The sequence below is a fragment of the Chiroxiphia lanceolata genome, chromosome 10 (assembly GCF_009829145.1).
Source record: "Chiroxiphia lanceolata isolate bChiLan1 chromosome 10, bChiLan1.pri, whole genome shotgun sequence".
Classification (NCBI taxonomy): domain Eukaryota; kingdom Metazoa; phylum Chordata; class Aves; order Passeriformes; family Pipridae; genus Chiroxiphia; species Chiroxiphia lanceolata.
The window spans coordinates 3,597,397-3,616,245 of record NC_045646.1 but is presented as its reverse complement, the minus strand read 5'-3'; the positions used below and the strand labels follow the sequence as shown (position 1 = coordinate 3,616,245).

General features: G+C 41.4%; 1 protein-coding gene across 2 annotated transcripts in view; it reads right to left on the bottom strand.

Annotated features, from left to right (window-relative positions):
• The window catches only part of SERPINI1 (serpin family I member 1), a 46,050-nt gene that overhangs the window by 25,778 nt on the left and 1,423 nt on the right, over positions 1-18,849 (bottom strand). Inside the window, exons 2-3 of one of the 2 annotated variants that reach the window (XM_032698547.1) lie at positions 15,239-15,390; positions 14,091-14,271 (exon numbers count right to left, since the gene is read on the bottom strand). The exons of the other annotated variant lie outside the window; for it this stretch is intronic. The gene's annotated coding sequence lies outside the window, so the exon portion shown is untranslated. The remainder of the gene's footprint in view (positions 1-14,090; positions 14,272-15,238; positions 15,391-18,849) is intronic. 2 annotated transcript variants of the gene reach the window in all.

The following is an 18,849-nucleotide window of genomic DNA, read 5'->3' as shown; positions in this document are numbered from 1 at the left end:
CTCTGTAAGACAAGATATTTTGGGAGGTATCATATCAACAAACTCCAACTGAGTTCACAGACACAAAGTACTGTGAAATTTGAAACAGCCAGAACTGGACTCAGCGTAGGAAGGTGCCAAAAATTCAATTAAGGGTTGCATTCTAGTACCTTGTACTTGTCAGACAGGTTGAAAAAATGGGTTATAATTTCCTTGTCTTTAACACCTCTACAGACAGAGGGTTTTATAAAGAAACTCATTTATGGCTTTAAAAGCTTACAAAATAAAGCTGGTATATATATTGCCTTAGACCCTCAGTACACAGAGACTAAACTAAGATTAGTTGCCTTAAAGATCACTCCTGGCTACCTGCAAACTCAACACCAATGGTGTGGGAAGCACAAATGAGAAAAACTGCTGATTCCTCATCAGTGTGTAGAAGAAAAGCTTGGGGAGAAAAGCAGGACTGATTACACTCTCTCCTGTAAAGAGCATCTGCAGTAACAGACAGAAGTCTGGCAGAACAATTTGATAAAGCAAGAGCTGAATGTACTCAGGGAACAAGAGCTAATGGTCAGAGGGAAAAAAACCACTATTTATGGATTCAGGGAGGAGCTGGGTGATTCTCCTTCCCCTCAAACCCAACCAAAACTATCATGTTTGCGACAGATTAATTCTGGAAGAAGTTTGAAATTGGTGAAATTCAGCCACTGCTGCTCTGCCAGTCAGTAAATATCACAATTGCTGCAGGTGCCTTTACTCTGGGTGATTTCTGGTTGGCAATCACATCAACCAACACAGTATCAAACAGGGAGGGATCACCTAACCAGTAGTAACAGTTTAGAAAATGAACACAACTCTCCCTCCACAAGGAGCCCAGAGAGCCCCAGCTGAGCACAGGAGATGCAGGAGCAGTGAGTGAGATCCTCAGCAGCCCCCAGGACCAGCAGTGGTTGTCATGGCTACCCTGAAGGATGTGCAGAGGAGGCTCCCACTGATGACCAGGATTTGCTCCTGGACTAGTTTAGGCTTGGCCTGGGGCTGCCCTGCAACAACAGGGGAATGTGGCTGCTGCCACAGCCCTCAAGGTTCTTACAAAGCCACTTGATCCTCTGCAGAACAACATCAGAATCGCTTTTGCAGTCCTTTCTGCTTTGCTCAGAAATCCAACCTTTCAGATTTTTGTTTGAAGATGGGCAAAAATGCTTCTGCTGGAGCAGAAGTATTCTCACAACTGGAAGGTTGTGGTTTTACCTCCCACAGAAGGATTGCGACACTTCATCAGCTGCTCACTTTGTTCATTGTCCTCTTCCTCCCCATCACTCAGCCCCTCTCTCCCTCCAGCACGAAACAAAGCTCAAACCTGAGCTGACTTCACCTGAGAAATCATTTCTTTTCCATAACCAGTGGCACAGGTGTAGAGGGGACAGCAGAGCAAGGGCTAACTGCTGGAATCAAACATCCTAATGGGAACTCCTGCCCACACAATGCACTGGGGCATCCTTACACGTGCAGCTGATCCAGAGCCTGCCTGGAGGTGATAGCAGGGAAATTAAAGTGCCAATTCTCACAGCAACAGACATGCAATTCATGAGGTGTTACTGCTCAGAGCCAGGAGAATATACCCAAGGAAATGGGAAAATAACTAGATGCCCATAAAATGTTTTAAGCTCCAGCTATCGGGGACAGTGCAAGCAGCACATGAAGGGATCTGCCAAGTCCTTTGGTTATTAGAAGTAGTTTGATTCCTGGAAGTGGTGACAATCCTGGAAAATTATACATTCCTCTCAATAGCAGGCAGGCACATCACTGCTCTGACATGTGTTACATTCAGCCAGCAAGTCAAGTCCTTTATATTAGGGCATGTATTTACATTTTCTGTGCTGCAAAACATGTTTATCCCTAAAAAATGTTTATCCTCAGCTTATGTGAGCATCTGACCTTGTCAAGCAGAGATCCCACAGACACGTGTAGAACCATTAAGCCTGTTGGAATCTGTTTGTTCCGTGCATGTGTCACGACATCCATATTTCAATCTGCACAAACATTAGTGATAAACTTATGGCATTTTATCACCATCTGTCAATTACGGTGTCATTGCCTTCTGGAGCAGGAAACCTTGAGGTTAATTTCATTAGAAGCAGCACAACAACAATGTAGAAAATAGCATTTAAACCTCCAGGATATAGTGATTAAGACCAAGAGGAGTCATTATATAGGAAGTTTTTGGACTACACTAAAACCTTGCTCTCCAAAGCACAGCAAGCCATGCCCCTCATTTTTTAAACGACTCCACAGCACCAGGAGCTTCGTGATAACCTGAAAGGAAAACGGTACCTTGAGAACTTTCATATTGACAATTTTTACCATTAAATCCCAAATGTTTTTAAACTTTCATGGAGCTTGGTACTGAGTCACTAACCTGCTAGGGCAATTATGCAAGCCAAAGTTGTCTTAACTGCGCTTCCTCAAGCGTATTCCCTCAGCTCCAATTAAAAAATAAAAAGAGATGCTGAGAAGCCATGTCCAAAATACTTAAATTTGAATAGCCCGAAGCGAACATCTAAATACATGTCTCGACAATTTAAAAAAGGTGGTCTTAATTCAAAAACTACTACTGTAAGGCCTGCAGTTGGGAGGACTTGTATGCAATTTCTCTATTTGTTTCTTCTGTCTACAAGGAAAAAAAAAATTGGAGTTTGGCAGAGTGCTTTACTTGTGACAGCTCCAGCGTGCCCCACAAAGCAAAAGCTATAAATAAGGAAACACAAAACCCACAAGCTCTGTGAAGGAGAAAATTTGAAGCATTAGGGAATTTGAGGATTCTGGAGGCTGAGAATTGGGGGTGTGCACGTGACCCTTCCAAGAAAGTCAACAAAGCCTGGCTGGGGAGAACTTCTAGGCTGGAGATTGAAATATTATATTGGATCCGCTTTTAACAGATCAAAACTGAGGGTCTACCTGTCAAGTTCCACAGAAGCAGCTTAATCAGGCATAGATTGCTTGGTTTGGTTGCTTTAACATCCACTGCTGTCTCAGTGAGGGCTGGCAGCCCTGTACACCCCCCTGAAGGGGGTCACCCTCATGCACACTGGTCTTGTGGTGAAGGTGTTGACCTGACTCGACCATAGAAGGAGGGACAATACCCAGGCACAGAAGGTGAAGTTGGGTCTCAGAAGCTCTCAAGAATCAATTCTGACAAGTTCTACTTTTGCAATAACGTTTGTTTGGAGTGAGAAGGGCAAGGCAGTGCTCCACTCACAGTGCAACCTCTGGGGATAACGCCCCAAAGGAGACAGCACCATTCTTTTCCCTCCCTTTAGATTCCCTTGGGGCTTTTTGGGAAAGGCAGGGTGTGATCTGATTCTGCAGCAGTCACTTTCTATCAGGAGCAGCAGAAAAGCCACACTGCAATGAGTTCTTTTCCAAACAAGAACAACAACTTGCCTGCTCTTGCACGTACTGCACATTTCCTTACTTACAATAAGCCACATTTCTGCTATTTTACTGTGAAATTCAGTTGATCAGGAAGCTCCTAGTAGCAAGTTCCCACTATAATTTAATTAAAGGGCAGTAGTTAAGTTCCACCATATGCAACTGCCAGATGCAATCAGTGCAGTTTAAGTCTAAAGGCGCCGTTCCTGCGTGTACTGGAGCATAGTTTTATAAGTGATGAAAGCTGTCACTTATGTCACAGATATTGCTCTAATGCAGGATGATATTACAGTTTCAGCAGAACCAAAATATATTAATAATACATTTTGTGAAAGCATTTACAGCGAGTTTGCAGTACAGTGTTTCAAGTGCCACACACTTTCTTGCAACTCCACATTTATGGATAAAGCCACTTGAGATCTGTTACATTAGTCTATATGCTTTGCCTGGCATCCTAACAAGCTCTCACAGCCAATTTTAAACCTTCCCAAGTTGGAGGACTGGAAGACACGACTAATTAGGGAGAAACAAAAACAGAACAGGAACCCTTCACTACCCTGGATCGTAGGAAGAGGGAATACTGCATCAAAAGTACCTTAAAATTGGGTGTCTCTGGAGGACACTTGCTGAATGCCTTTCAAAAGCCTAACAACCAACTCAGGGAAGTTTTCAAATGTCTTTAACAAAACGCAGTGAAGAATGATAATCTTTGAACCATCCCCAAATAACTAAGTAGAAAAATATACATCATGTGTTAAACAGTGTTTCAAAAGATCAAAGCAGAAGTTAATTCTTCAATACTTGGTCCATCTCCCTTCACAAGGACTTCAGAAGCAAAGAGATCAGGCTATGGTACAACTGTGTCAAGATGATGAAGAAAGTTAATTAAAATGTATCAGGATTCCAGAAAAGGAGTCTGTCACTTCATAAACTGAAAGCAAGCCTGACATACAAAACAGCTTGTTTTCCTTCAAAATAACATTGGCTTCAGCCTTGCAATCAACACTGGGCTCCATTTACATTTAGGTAACGTCCCTCTTGCCAGGAGAGTTATTTTTCCCTTCTGTTAACACTACTGAGATCAGAATTACTTTCTCACAGTACAGTAATAAGACACACAGATTGTTTCAGAAAAGCCCAAAAAACAATTAACCCCGGCGCTAAAAGTAGATGTTATACCCTGATTAATTACCAGCAGCAATTCATCACTCCCGGGATTGTATTTACAATGCACAGACACTGCTCCTCCAACGCTTCCCAGCTCCGGAGCCTTTCTCCACGGAAGATGCAGATGAGCTTCCAGCCTCTGGGAAGGCTCTGCACGCCCCAGGCAGAGTGTCCTGACAGCCACAGCTCTGCCAGGCAGCAGCAGCACAGCCCAGGGAGCCCCCGGGGCAGCGCTGGCACTGCCCTGGACCAGCCGGGCTGGCACAGCCGCGCCGTGACTGCCCGCTGATGGAGCTGCCCTGGCACAGGGATGGGGCCAGACAGACCTCCTGAAAGCCTCTGCTTAAAAGCAGCTGAAAGAGCTGTTTTGGCAAGTGAGCTGAGCCCGAGCAGCAGATCCAAAATTCCAAGTGAAAACAGGCTGGAAAGCTGGGCTGCACAGAAACTTCAGGGACAAGAGGGCGAGAAAGAAGAAATGGAGTCAGTAATTTCATCAATATCACTAACGCTGAGAGAAAAATTTAGCTCTGAGCCCCTCCACTTCAAATATTGCTCTAAGATAACAGCATAAATTCTAGTACAAAATACAGACTTTTCTTTTAAAAACTACAGAATAATATTCAGCCAGTAGCAGGATTTTTCACTCTGGGTTTTTACACAGTGGAAAACTCCAAACAAGGCATTCAATAAGAATTTCTTTTTGATGTGAAGGATGCTGATCACTCGTCTTCCCAAAGGAGTGAGAAGCATGGGAAGACCACGTGGAGAAGAAAATTAAACTTCTCTTTGCTCCTGCCCTAAGGCCAATTCCAATTCTTGCCTCTTAGGCTTCAGCATCACTGCTATTTGCTCTGCTGCTAGTTTTCACGTATTTTCAAATATTTCCATTTGCCTCTCTTATCTCCATGATTTCTTCAACTCTTCAACTCCAGTTTTGTTTGGTTTCCACTTGAGAGCAGCTCTGCAAATATCTAAAAGAAGGAAGGAACCAGGATATTTGCCCAATTACAGATGTGACTCCAGACACCAATACAAGCAACCAATCACCCTGTATCTGGACAGGAGTTACAACCAGCCAGTGGGGCACAGTGGATAGAACTGCTATGAAAACCCTCATGCTTGTTTCTCCACATCACCATTCCAGTCCTTCCTCCCTCTTATTTCTTTCAAGCTTCCATGAATTTACCAGCTTAAGAAAAAAAAAAAAAGAACCAAGAACAAATGGAATAGTGGCAGCCTCATAGTGTTCAAACTGGGAAAGCTGGCAGGGCATGGAAATGAGAAGCGAGCTCGGTGCCCTGCATGTCTGTCTGAATTGTTCAGAGAGAATATTTGGAACAGCAGCAGCTTCGAGGGATAAACGGGAAAGTTAGAAACAGAAAGGCAGAGAGGAAAAACCACTCCCTGCTGTGCAGGCATCTTATTCACAACAGAACATATGCAACGGCCAGAGAAATACAGTTTCCTCAGTCAGAGGCAAAAAACAAGACTCGTTTTGGGGGTGGGGAAAAGGGGAGAGAAGATATTCTCATTTTTGTTCTGATAGTTTTGTTTGTCCTGGCCTTGGAGACCTGTAGCTATTGAAACATCACTCTTGGCTCAGCATGGACAAAACAGCTCAGTTCAGAGCCCAGGACTCAAGCTGTGCCTGGAAGGTGGAATCTGGCCTTGGAGCACTTGTGCAGCTCACTGTTCAAGCCTCATTGGTTTGTGTTTATGAGAACTGATGCTGTTCCAAGTACCCACTCGATGATGAGCCATTTAAACACCACATGGAGGGAGCTGAATTTGTCTTAATCTTGCTTATTCTCCCACACAGAGGAGTTCGTATCACGTTAGACCCAATTCTAAATGCTAAAGCAATTCCCATGAACAAGAGCAATCACAGGCCACTTGTGCTGTGCTCTGTTGGCTCCCATCTACACAACCTCCCCAGGGCTCCAGGAACACACTCTAAACCCTTGTTTAGAGGGTTTTTTGGTTGTTGGTTTTGGGTTTTCCATGGGTTTGGGTTTATTTTTATAATTCAAAAACTCCAATAACTTCGAGAAAGTAATCAAGTAATTTCCAACGCCCAGAATGAAAAATGAAGGTTGTAACTTCACTGTCTCTCCCTCCCAAAAATCAAACTACCTGTTTTCCAGCAAGCCCCAGGTCTTTCCATAAGGATTCCCTATGGCAAGTGAATATTAATTCTACCTTTATGTTAGAGAGGCTGTAACACTACTCCCATTTTGGTGTTCCAAGCCATGATTCATGCGCGTCTAATATTTCACATTGGTGGGTAATATCCACGTTCTTGGGAAAAATTAGGTTAATCTTTTTAATTAGCGTGGCTTTGAAAACTAAATAGGCCAACCTGAATTCTTGGGCCTGTATATGAGATCCCGGTTTTCAAGTTTTCCACAGGTTCTGTCTAAAGGAAGCTGCAGAATAGGCAAGGTGGGCAGCTGTACCTCAGGGCAAGGAATCAGGCCCAGCTTGTGCCAAGCAGTTGCATTAACACAGCCACAGCAGAAAAAATGTTTTAATTTTCAGGCAATATGTCTCAGCAGCCAACTCATTGGGCAACAATCAACGAGAACAACTTGCCTCACACAGACCTCCTGGAGCTGGTGCAGCTGCATGGGAAGCATTGCCCAGATCATGCCCATTTTTTAGCCAGTCACCACAGAACAGTTATTGCACTGGAGCCAAATCCACCCTGAGGTGTAAATGGGCAAAAGCTCATCTTTCATCACACAAAGACTCTGCTAATCCTTGAGGCAGCACAAGAGATCAACTGTGCACCTTGTGGGCTGAGCACCTCTGGCTTGTTATCACCAACTTTAGCACTGGGATACATAGGACTTGTAAATTATGGTGGGCCTGCTTCCTAGGGGGAAAAACAGGCATGGCATAGAATTTAATGGGGAAACGCTACTTAGAGCATGAAATTATAAACCTAAAAACAACTTCAAGTGGGTTTCTTCTTTGTTCAAATTCATCCAAGGCAGAATGCACAGAACATACTGCCTTGAAGTGAAGAACAACACTGAGATTTGTTGTTTTAAGCAGTAAACTGCCTACAGGTGAGAGCAGCCCCACTGGATCCAGTGTCCCATCCTGTGTGACATTCAGTGGCATGGATTTCTGCACACTTAAAGCACAAACAGCTGAGGCAGCAGCTTTGTGCTTGTTTTCATAAAAATATGGGGAAGCCAAGAGCAGAAAACATCAAACCTTAACCAGGACACATGTCTATTTTAGCTCCCAAAGCCACAGTAACCAAGGCTACTATAAATGGATTAAAAGTTCATTATTCTTTTTCCTTCCCCCAATGCCACACATTAAAAAGCTTGACTTTAAACAATCCGGTCTTCACTGCATAGAGAATTGTAATATTTTTGTGCTTACTGTGGCTTCTAAATACAATAATAATGATGTCAGACATGGCCATGCACTTGCCCAGGCAAGACTTGAATTTATGTCTCTATACAGCCAGAAATTACCAGCCTAACACTAGTTTTCCCATGATTCACAAGGTTTCAGGAATTGTTACGATGCATCAGGAGGGGCAAGGAAAGGCCTAGGATGGATTAAGGGAACCCTCAGTAGAGCAAGACTTGAAAAACACACTTATCAGAGCTGTAATTACAAGGCTGAACGGCCCCAGCTGATCCCTAACCTCAAACACTCTCACACTCCCCTTCAGCGACTTTGCATCAGGGAAAAAACCTTTACTGTGGCCTTATTAAACAAACATTTCCTTGTTCTCATTTTAAAGGTTCTACTAGTTTAACCTGTCTTATATAGAAAGAGTCAAACCATGACAGTACAAAATTAGAGCAGCGACTCCCTCGAAGTCCTCGGGTTGTTCACATTTCCATGGGTCTGAACTGTTTCAGGGAGGGAACTGCACCACATTTACCTCCTGTTTGCCACTGGCAACTCCCCACTCCCTCCAGGAACTGTGCTGAGATTACTTTATCCAGGAACGCAGACCAGAAATTTTCCTGATCAAACTGTGTGTATTTCTGTGTATTTGGTTTATGATATTGTCAGAGAGGTCGAGGTGGTTACTGAGAAATAAAAGCAGTGCCTTTCAAAAACCAGGAGCGCTCCCTCTGCCTCAGTGACTTTCCTGTGACACAGCTCAGCTACAAATTCTCGAAAATTGGTGTTTATTTTTTAATTGGACTAACAATGATGCCAGTTGAGGTAGCCAAGTATGAAATTAATATGGATTTAAAAGCTTAAACTTTGCCAGTTTGGGGATGTTTTATTTCAGTCTCTAACTTTGATATCAATCACGGAGGGAGAAGAAAAAAGGAATTAAAGTACTATTCTGTGTACACAGAGTGGATGGGTCAAGGAGAGCCTGTAACTGTAGTAAAAAAACATCAAGCTGGACTTTAACAATAGAATTCTGCTGGCAAAGACAAGAAAGCTCTGGAAAAGGTTGCCTGGGGAGGTCTCTACCCACATCCATAAGATCCCTCTAAGCAGAGTTTTTCTTCAAGGATTTTGGAATTCTTTGGCAAAGCTGGCAAGTAAAGTTCCAATCTCTGTTCTGTGTCAGAGATGGAAACACAGAAGTAGTCCCTGTTTTGTGAGATTTATGGCTGCCATACAAACTCCACCAGGAACATAGTTCTGATCACTGTGTAGCTCTGCTTTCATTTAAAAGGCCTGAAAAATCAGAATTATTTCCCCTTGGCTTAAACTAGCATAACAAAAATAATTTGAGCTTCTCAGAAAATTCTGCATGTTTAGCTGCTCAATCTGTAAGTGGAAAAAAGTTAATTACACAACCCATTTAGGCATTTAATAACCCAGGGCCAAGTCACTGAATGTCCAGCAAAGCATTAATAAACATGGTTTATCTACTTCATAAAAGTTGTGATTATCATTTTTCAATAACAGAAGTTATCAGCACTATTTCACCTCTCATATCTTACGAAATTAAACCAAAATGGCAAAGCCTATTTGAATTCAGCTTATTGTGAACATGTTCTCTTTTTGTTCCTATGCACAATGTCAAAATTCAGGGCTGGGTTTCTTCAAGTGCAGCACACCAGGGCTCAGCTGGGAACAAACAGGAGCAGCCAAACAAATAAGCCTCTATTTTGATGTCTAAATGGGAAATAAATATTCAAGTGTAAAAAAAAAAACAACAAAACCACACACAACAAAAGTCTGCTGCCTGTTTTCAGAATCATTACCTCTTAAATTTCTGTGTAGAAATGGTCCACTTTGCTTTTCAGCTCCAGACCACACAATAAGTATTTTAGAAGTTCATTCTAAGGAATAAAACCCATCACAGTCCTATGTACTTACAGTCCAAGGCCCACTAAAGTCAACTGAAAGACTTGAAGTCTATAATATTTTGCATATATGAAATCATTATATATACTCTATATGCTTTAACCCGTATTATATATAATCTATATGCTTTAACACATATTATATATCTTATATATGCTTTAACCCATATATGGGTTATGGTTATTCCACTTTTGAACTGTTCCTGAAATGCCACCAGTGTTGGCTCCCACTCAGTACCAACCAACTGCCTCTTCCTTGTTCTGAGCACAGACAAAATAATTGTAAATTGGTAGGAAACACTAATATTTCAAATAGGAGTGAAAGTACAGAGATTCCTAGAAAGGAAACGAAACTGGCAACTTTTCTTGCTGATGGTTACATATACGGTAACATATGGATGAACTTTATGAATTATGTGCTAAATTAACTTCAAATGTAAGTGTTGCAACAAAATATACATATCATCCACCTTTTATATGCTTAATTAAATAGAAAAACATGCTGGCAACTCATCCTGTAATACAGAGAGGTCTAAATAGCAACTTACACAGCAGGTGTTAATGGTTGCAATCCCTGTTTGCATTACCAGATATAATTATGACAGAATTTTTAAAGGCATTTTTACCACATAAAGGCTCCTGCCCATATCACTATGCCAGGTCCTTCTACTAGAAACTTCCAAAACTTAAACAGGTTCATCCAGTACATGTGCACAAGGTTAAGTCTTACGATTTTAAACCATTTTCAGATTAAAAATATTCTCATTTTTACTCAAACCCAAGAAACAGACCAGATTCCCACAGAAACCATTACCCTTGGGTGAACCCATTGCAGAATCCAAGCTACTCAGGCCTTGAAATATTCCAAAACAAATGAAAAAAAAATAATTGAAGAAGAAATAAGTGATTTCCCTAAGCATTTTCATAGCTTGCATAAAGACATCAATTACCATGGCTTGTCTTCTAAATTAATGATTCCCAGTGATGGATTATTCATGCAAGTCGGGCAGCTGAACATTATACTTTGACTCTGGGGAGAAAGTATAGCATGTCTTAATTAACTAGATTTTGTATAAGGCAGAAGATGCTCAGAAAAACTTTATTTTTCTAGTCACCCAGGTAAAATGTAAGCAAATGGAACAAGTGGTAATCGAAATATGCAAAAATCTTCAGCAGTTTTCCATAATCCATATTTAAAGGGAACCAGCAAGAGCACATTGCCTCAAGTGAGCTTTGTCAAGTCATTCCAAATTGCCACTTTGGTGAATGAACTGACTTCAGATCTGCTCCGTCTAAGCATGAAAAAGATGGAAATTTCATATTAATATGCTGCTTCCTCTCTACGCACAACCTTGCAAGACTCCAGCGATGGCACAATTTCTTGTTTCAAAAGGATATCAAGTATTTTTTTTGACTGAAATTCAACTTAACACTGCAATTTTCCATGAGTGAATGATAGGTTATTATCCCAAATATTTTCCAAATGATTGCTGTGTTCTAACGGCCTCCTTGAACAAACATAACATTTCTGTGTTGTGTAACTATTGATGATGTTTTTTTCTTTGATTGGGATGGTCCAAAATACTCCCTACAATTCAAACAATATCTAGGATTTGCTCTTATTTGCTTTCAAAGTGTTCTTCAATCACTGTATTGAAAGATTTACAAAATAAAATGGGTAGTCTATGATAAATGTTGCAATTTATCCTTAGAGTAAGTAATAGGAACAATCTGCTATCTCTAAAAATCTATACCAAGCTGCTCTAAGACAGATGAATTACATGACCATCTACTTACTTACAGTTTAGATACATTAAGGTTGTTAAAAGTACTAATCACAGTCAAATAGACCTTTACCTTTTAATACCCAGCTGCTTCACAGCCATTAATGGATTTTATTTTATGAGTAGGAAGACTCTGTTTTCATTTTATATTGGAGAAACATAGGTTAAGTATAGATTAAGTGACTTGTCCACTGCCAAAGGATCTAAAAACATGGGAGCTTTTTTCCTTCTTCCTTTAAAACTATCCTATCCACTGGTGTTACCTTCTCTGAGCTCCTGGGATAATCCTGGAGCCTTTGAAAGCAAAAATTTAATTTTGTCCCTGCTCTCTCAGTGCTTCAGCAATATTTCTGGGGATTCTCCTAAAGCCCTACACTTCCTAAGGAATTAAGTAATAACTCCAGTATAGGACAGTTACATAGATAAGGATTAGGGAAGGATGGTGAAAATCAATTCAATTAGTCTCTACCAATCCTGAAATGACAAATAGTGGGAACACATATTATCATTCCTCTGTCTCCACAGGGCTTTCACTACAGGTAAGGATGATCCCACAACAGTCCCAGCTCCTTGTAACAATTCTTATATGCAGATTTGAATTTATGCTGCTTTCCTCTCCTTCCAAACACAAGATGTCCTTGTGCTCTTGTTGGGAAATATGCTTCTATCACTCCAAGAATTTGTTTTCACTGGGGCTGAGTGAAAGCTTGTCCTCCAGCAGCTAAAGGGTATTTGGCTGTCACTTCACATGTGAGGACCTGCCATCCCTTCTGTCAAATCCACAAGTGCGCTGTTTTGATATTTTATGTACATTTTCCTCCCTCACATTTGTATGTCATAAGTTACCAATGGCATTTTTTGCTTCATGTATATCATCCCCTCTAAATAGATCTACTTACAGTCAATTTGATTCTTACTTACTTTCATAGGGATCTTCTCTATGTGTCCTGCTGCTCCATATCCCCTGTAATTACCCGTTTCTCTTTCCCTTTTTTCCCCTGGTATTTGTTTTCCTTGGTATCTCCTCATAGATCTAATATCCTGCTTTCTTTAGAATTTTAACACACGCAGGGCAGGAAGAACAGATGGAAACTGTCAGCTACAGATGATGCCAAGGAGCTTCCGTGCAAGTGGAGATTCCAAAAGCTCCAAAACCCACGTGGGCTTTTGGGCTACCATGACATTTTCTCTAAGATTGTTATCTCCTGCCTTGCTGGATTCCCAGGAGCTATTTAGAGATGGTCTTTACACACCTGACACACCTGAGTTTGCCAGATGAGGGGCAGGGGGAGATGTGGGAAGAAGTTATTCATCAGACATTTTATTCCCTCTGGCTTAAAAGAAACAAACAAAAATATTAAGATGAAACCCCATTGTTGCCAGAACAGAGAGATTTCTCTGAACAATTTTCCCTGCACTCTGTAGGCCTTGTTTGCCATGGAAGTGACAAGCATGTATTGTTTATACTTACAGACTGGGTGAAAATATGTGATGTTTATACTTGTTAGCTGGGTGTCTAATTATAAGGTTTGAGAACACAATATGTTTACAGTAAGAAAACCTTGAGAACCTAGAGATAAAGGTACACCTGCAGATTTCGGAAAGCCCCTAATTAGGAAGGCCTTTAGATGCCAAGGATGATTTCAGATCGTGTGGACAGAACATCAGGTCCAATGAACTGGAGACGTGAGACGCGTGCACAGACTGAGCTCATCTTGTTATGAGCACGTACCCTGAGCAAACTAAACTGTATAAAAGTTAACTGATTTAAATAATAAATTGGACATTGCTTTGATCATATTGATCGTGTTGCTATGTCTCTGAGCCTCCACATCGATACCCCATCACTTCTGGCCAAATTCACATGGGGCTGGGACATTTCAGAGACTACTGCTATTTTCTGTTTGAACTGGCAGTAAACCTACTCCCGCTCACCCTAAAAGAAAGCCACAGCAAGTTCTTCTCACAGCTCTGCTTCCTTGCAGTGGCACTTGCAGGTGACAGAAGTCAGGACCCTTGGAGGTCAAAGGAAGCAAAGATTTGTGAGCCCTTGCTGCAGGAGCACAGAGCACTGTGGGAACAGCAGAGGAAAGTGGAGCATGGAAAGGGAAGTGCTCAGGGGTAAACCTGGGCACTGAGGGAGGAGGATAAACCAGGCCAGCAGATGAAGGGGGAAGGCCCAGTTCTGATGCAGAAGAATGACCTGAGGCAAAGGCAAAATATCCCCTCCAGACTTTCACTACCATCAGTGGGGACAACACATAATCCCTGTCTGTCACACTCAGGGCAACATCACTGCAGGATGAAAAGGAGATCACAGCAACCACAGAGCAGAACAGCAGCGAATTAAAGGGTTCAGCTCTGCATCTCCCAGGGTTACATCACAACCCCTGTATGGCTGTGCTTTTGAAAACCTTGCCTTGCTCCTCTGAAGAGATTCTCAGACACTGCTGTCCTCTTCTTCCCAGCTCCTCAACTCCACACCTCCACCAACAGCTCCTTGGGCTGGAGAGAATTAGGAGAGCAGATGTGCTGATGGATCCTGGGACTGGACTAACCACAGTCACTGGGCACAGCAAAGAGCAGCTGGTCCGTAGCACCTGCAGCCATGAAACAAGACCCTGTTGGTCACACTAGACTATGGAGGTGTAGCAGGCACATTAAGCATTAACCTAAAACTCTTCCGTCATCTTCAACTCAAACATCAGCTTTGTCAAGTGTTATCTGAACCTTTATTTTAGAAGTGTGGAGTCAGCTTTGGTTTTTTATTTTATTTGCTAGATCAAAACCCCACCTGCTGCCTGTACTGTTACTGTGAATAAACAATGTTACTGTATTAAAGAGGTTTTTATTCACCATATGCAATTGCACATGGTCTTAAAGACAAAATAGAATTACTACAGTGTTTTAGAAGTCCATATCCAGTTTAATAAGAGACTAGTTTATTCCTCTTTAGTCCTTGCAAGAATCATTAGACATCTTTCAACTCCCACTAATTACTTTGGTTTTGGCAGACATCGCTGTTTCCTCCTCCTGCTTTTTTTGAATAAATCTGAAATTAACAAGTCAATAAAGTGACATATTTACAGTAAAAATAACTCAGCTCCCCTCTCTTCTTCCTCCCACTTCTCATATCTCTTTGCAGATGAAAAGGTCATCGTTCACCTACAGGCTTTACACACACTCCCAGGGATTTGGGCACCTTCCCTTTGCATCAACCGGATCTCAAGCTGAAGATCTGATATTACAGTGAGCCCTTCCTGCTGTCTCAGGGTTTGATTAATTGCTTTAAATAGTTTAGAAACCAGAGCAAACACTTCTGAAAAAAAGATATCTGAGAAAGAAAACATGAGTTGCTTCAGTGAACTCCAATTGCCATGTGAAGTACACAATCATTAAATGCTCCAGGAGCTGCTTTAATTTAAATGTGGAAGGAAAAGCACTGGAAAGGGGCACTTTTGGTGTACCAATTAAAAAAAGATGTCTTAAATCTTTAAACCCGCTTTCTTCTTAACTCCAACTTACATAACTGAGATGTATGGGGAAAACTAGGGCAGGAAACATCACCTCAGAGAGAAACAGCTCCTAAACTCCAGAGTTTTGCAGTACTGCCAGGGAAGGAGGCATCTCCCGTGGCTGAGTGATCGTGAGGAGCTCCGACAGCCAGTCCTTGGCAAAGTACCCACGCTCTGAACGTTACCTTGACATGCCAAGGTCAGCTAAAAAAAAAATACACATGTAAAAGTAGATGTCCAAGTTCTCCACCTCACTCCAAACTTCTACAGGAGAAGCAAGAGCTGGAATGGCATTGCTACTCAAGAAGTTCCACACGCAAAATGCAACTAGTGAGCAAATGTCTGGGCATATTATCTTATTGCAAAGGCTACGAAAGTACTCACTCTCCTGTGGTATCAGAATTCAGTCAGAACTGCAAAAGCAAAACAAAGCTTTCAGTGTGTTGTTCAAAAAGGTTAAAAAGGAAATGACAGTTCTCCTTTCTCTGATGAGGAAATCCCCCCAAACCTACTGCACATACAGAAACACGGATGACAAAAATAGATGAAAACAGAAGAGCAAAGGAACTGCAGCTCTTCCGAGGTCTGGAGAGACCATTCCCAGCTAACAAGTGCTTGGTTTGTTCATTGCAGAAGTCCCACTGCACATATGGTACAGCTTCAGCTTGCATTCAGACAGAATTGATCGTTCTAGAAGCAGCAGATTGTCCATTAGGCCCATCAAGTCATCATGGGGTTAGAACTGTCAGACATGCATAGCAGAGCAGAAACAGTTCCTGTTATTAAGCATTTATTTATTTAGATGTAATGGTGAAAAACTGCAGGGCTCAAGAACATAAATAAGTGCAAAGACAGCCTAGAAATCAGAAGGCATCTGGTTAAAACTAAATGTAACCACCTTGTTTTAACTTTCTCCTTGTAGAGAGTAAATTACTTGTCATTATGGACAGAATAGTCTCAAGGTCTGCAAAAATATTTCCAAAGAATTATCATAATATTTGAACACTCGACTAAACCAAAAATCCTTTACAACACAGGAGGTCAAACCTTATTAACCCAAAAGCCATACACACATTTAACTCATTAGCTTGTCTGAATAAGAAATTTCCTCTTTTCCCATCTCAGAGCTGCAGCTGCTTTGCAACGACTCCAAAAGCCCAGAAAAAGACGTGGATAACTCACGCAGCTTTTATCACATTAGCCACGGGCTGCACTTCCCATAATCATTAGCTTTGAAGTGTATTAAACAAACCAGAACACGACCTCAGAGCTGACATTTTAATAGCTCCACATAAGGACAATTCTTTATCAGAGATACTTCAGTGAGGCCACCAAACAAGATGCTATGGAGAAGTGCCCAAAACAAGCAGGCAGAGAACTCAGAGAGCCAGGCAGTGACCAACTGCTTTTAGATGCAGAGTCACCACACAGCTCCCAGCACACACCTCTGAGCTTGGCTGAGCTCAGGGACCAAAAAGAAGCAGATGTGTGCAAGTGGATGAGACTAATGCAGAAAAGAAATCAAAGCTTTTAGTTTCAAACTAATGCAATGTAGCATGGCTTTGCTCATTAGCAAAATGCACAGATTATGTTATCCACGTTTATGTTCAGTCCAATATGCCATTACCATGTTAGAAATGGAATCTGGGGAAGGGAAAGTGAAAAGAGATGACACGGTGCCCTTTGAGTGAAGTCAGGAAATTGAAGATATTTCACACAGGAATTCATCTTACTTGAATTCTCACATTACTGTATTGCTAGAGATCTTCTCCAACACAACCTGCACTAAGGTATTTACACTATAAATAAATACACGCTTAATGTGACCAATGCAGTTTTCCCTGCCATTGTACTGCTTTAAATACCAAGAGTAGAGGGAAGATAAATCTAAAACTTTACAGTTATTATTGAGCTGTGGGATTATTCTTTTTGTCTTGAAGTGGCTATGGCTTTGTTATCTCCAGGACTATTTTACAAAGGAGTTTAAAGAAAATGTGTTCTTCTGCCAAGCCAATAATTCAGGATTCAGAAAGCGTTTTCCTTCCTACTGCGGGAAAATGTTATTTCCCCCCCATCCTCAAGTTCTGCAAACCTTTAGTCATCCAATTCACAAGACCACGCTCAAAAGACATGAATTAAACTCAAGAATTTTAAAGGTATTTCCAAATTTAAGTTAACAACTCTGGTCTTTCATACATTTAGAGAAAAATACAAAGTTATCACTAATTACAGACATCTCTCCCTACCATCTGCCCACTATACTGCATCTGAGATATGCAAGTGTACATAAAATAGAGAAAAACAGACATTAAACTTTAAAGCCACGTTTGCACACCAGTTTTTAACGTTAGTTTGAATACACAGCTTAATTAAGATGAGGACAGCCTGCAGACTGAGCATAGGACAGATGTACCCTGTATTAATTCCTACTCAGCCCGTGCTTTACAAAGACAGAATAATGTATTGCCCACACAGAACACGGTTTGTTAGAGATTATTTTAAAAGGTATTCAGGCATGCCAAAAATGTGTCTTCATGGATGATGAGCAGCCCAAAAACAAATCTGAAATTCTGAGAAATGAAAAAGGCCTTTAAAGAGCTAAGAGCGGCCAGATCTTGGTGTGAAGGATCCTACCAGCACTAACCCATCTCCACTGCTACATTTTGCAATACACAAGATTATAAACTGAATTAAGCCACACATAAATACAACATTTACATCTACACAATAAATTTCAAGGGGGTCATTACAACAACGTAGGGTTCCTAGAACTCTGCTAGATTCTGTATGAACATATACACATTCTTCCATCTGACAGGAGGTAAGAAGAAACCCAAACCTTAAAAACAAAGCCCAAACCACCCCGGTGTGCTCCTGCAGGGAGCCAGACACTGAGCAGCTCTGAGCTGCATTTATCCCTGGTTGTTCTTGGAATCAACTTCAGCCAGCAGTGCTGTAGCTAAAGAATTCCAAAGGCCAGCAGACACACAGCATATGAACACGAAAGCAGATGTAGGTGAAAGTATTCATGAAGTTGTCACTCATGTGGACAAATCGCTCGCTTACAATGGTAGGTGGGGAGACAAACTCAAAAGCAAATTTAAAAACTCTTAACTCGATCAGAAGATGTGAGAATACAGGACAGACAGTCTCATGAGGACAAATTTTGGAACTCATGACTACATTTAACAGGAAACTTCACATTGCCACAAGCCTTCACATTGTACCATCACATCTCAGGTTGCCCTGTGTAATTCTGTAGACAACACCAACCTCAAAGAAAAAGCTACCAACCTTTTTCTCCTCCCTCCTTTGCCTGGGCTACTATTCCTCATCACGCTCAACCAAGCTACAGTAATTCTAAAAAATTCAATGGACTTAAGCCATGGCTTAAAAAAACCCCCAAACAACCAAAACCCAACAGAATCTGGAAAAGTATCACAAAATTGATGGAGGGGGATAACAACCTATTTTAAGTTTTAGCAGCTGCAGGACTGCAGCTTCGTAGCTTTATTTAAAATGTACAATTTTCACTGAAAGAATAAAATACCCTTAACAGGTATTTATTTGGCTCAATCTATGCTACGACATTTCAGTAAACACCTCTCACCTATTTGGAATGGCATCGTTTTCCTTTAGATTACACCAAAAATGAGATGAGAA